The sequence below is a fragment of the Malurus melanocephalus genome, unplaced genomic scaffold (assembly GCF_030028575.1).
Source record: "Malurus melanocephalus ecotype Western Australia unplaced genomic scaffold, MMel_1.1 scaffold_480, whole genome shotgun sequence".
Taxonomy (NCBI): domain Eukaryota; kingdom Metazoa; phylum Chordata; class Aves; order Passeriformes; family Maluridae; genus Malurus; species Malurus melanocephalus.
The window spans coordinates 276,965-279,257 of record NW_026623712.1 but is presented as its reverse complement, the minus strand read 5'-3'; positions in this window follow the sequence as shown (position 1 = coordinate 279,257).

The following is a 2,293-nucleotide window of genomic DNA, read 5'->3' as shown; positions in this document are numbered from 1 at the left end:
GCTTATGAAAAACACAGAGCAAAGGAGGCACCACACAATTCAGTTTTAACATTAATCTTCCCACCGGCTTCTCATTACTTTGCCAATAAGATGATCTTCCTCACACCACATTTCGATATATTTGACATCTGTCATAAAACTCAGGTCACACATATCTGTCTTCTGGTAAAATGAGTCATCCTACAGAGACCCTGTTCAGGCCTCCCCAGAAATAATTATTGATATATTGTCAACACATCCAGCCTACAGTATTAACAGGAGYCATAAATTACCAGGCTTTTTCCTACCCACCTCCTAGCAGGGAAATGAGGGGACATAYAGCAGGAAAACAGGTACATGGCAGCTGGTGAGGGATCCAGGCATGGCCTTTCAGTGTTTCCTAGAAGCCTTGCACAATTTGATTGTATTTAAACTAGTAACTATTTTCAGAAGTCTTTCAAAACTAGTAATGACTTCCATTTGTTTTGGTACGTTTAGGTATCATACAGGTCATGGTCTCTCATCAAACCAAGCAGTCAAAAATGCCTTAAAACTTGTAGGTGATAGAGAGCAGCTATTTAGGGAAGAATGGTCACAGACAGAGAGAAGCTGGACTGTCCTCAGTATGATGACATTGCACTGAAAAACTTAACCTGTTCTTGGTACTTGTTGTGTAAGACAAATGCAATTTTTTTTTTTTTTGTTTCATCACATATGAGGCTCTCCCCTGTTGATTTCATTAACAACTTAGGCATTGGGTTATTATTGTGCTCTTTTWCTTTTGAACTGTGAGCTCACATAGCTAAAGGTGAAAGAAGGSAGATTCCATTTGCAGCTGGAAGAGAAGAATCGCCTTTCCCACGAGCAGCACCTCCTGCAGAACTCTCACGGGGTCAAAACATCGTTGCAGGTTCCTTTTGGGCTTGCTTAAGTGGGTTCCCACCTCCTTGCAATTTAGGGTACCAGGGGCTCCCCTTGCTGCAGGTTTTGGTGTCAGAGACACAAGGTCAAGGWGGTTACACCACCATCCTGCAGAGGCAGAGAGAGGAGCACAAGCCCTGCTCCMAAGCCAGGAGAGAGCTGGAGGAGGTTCTGGGAAGGCAGTGATAGCCATCACATGATGTTCTGCTCCAGCAGCTGCAGAACAAGGCCATTTAGGCTGCTGTGATTMAGGTGAGCTGGGCTGAGGCCAGGCAGGCTCTGACCTTGACCTTTAGCAGGTGAATGCTGTGSTTTGCAGCGCTCCTCCYGCTCTCTGCAGYGGGGACTGTGATTGCTTTGGAGACSACAGAGAGCCAGGGCCACYGTGGGGAGGTTCTGCTAGGAAAGGACATTCATTTTGTACCAGCAAACCTCCAAAAGCTGCTGTGCTGGGGAACGTGGAGCACTCCCTGCCAGAAGGCTTCAGCACAGGGTTTTACTGAGGACAGGGACAGGCAAAACCCCCAAATCTCGCATGCACACATTGTTGTGGGACAATATTCCTTCTTGCATAGATCTAACACAAACCCCAGTCCCCGGCCTCAGTGCCAAAACCTCAAATCTTTTTGTGCAACCTTCATTTGTTTCTGTAGGACCCCAGCTGGGACRACACCAAGAGTGAGTTACCCAAGCAAGGGGGCTCTGAACATCTCAGGARCACTCCACAGGCACAGCAGCAGCAAAAACGTCACCTCAGTATTTGACGTTTTTAGCCTTTCCAGATATACAGGAGCGCTGAGAGCACCTCACACTAATTAATAAGCTGCTCTGTATCTTTGTGCATTACCTTTCTTTTCCCCCTTTGATTCACACACAAATTATTTTTAGAAAAGGGAAAAATGTTTCGGGTTTTTTTTTGGCTTTTTTTTTAAGAAAAAGCAACGAAGTGAGGTCTGGCACTGCTCATCTGCTCCGTTCAGTGCCTCAGCAGTGCATTAGGTTTGTGGGAARGTGGAGGAGGGAGAAAATGTGGAGAGTCCCTTCACTCCCATCACCTCCTTCACCCCAAAACCTCCCAGRTCCTCAACAAGCACCAACTCCCTTCCTTCCTCCCCCTCAAAAAGCCKGGTGGTTTGACTCCCAAAATCCTGATATGAATCTTTGAGCTGTTCTCTGCCYACTTCCCATCATTTTTGTGAGGCAAAGCTGTTGTTCCAGGGCAGTTTGTTTTCCTGGAGTGCCTGTGGGTGGCACATACCCAGGATAACTGCTTTGGTGGCACCTCCAGCCTTACCCTGCAGGCACCATGGGATGGCACAGGCACCTCAGATATTCAGTTCAGGTGTTGAGTTCTTGGGCAATTCTGGGCCAAGAAAAGTGACCTGCAGAGACC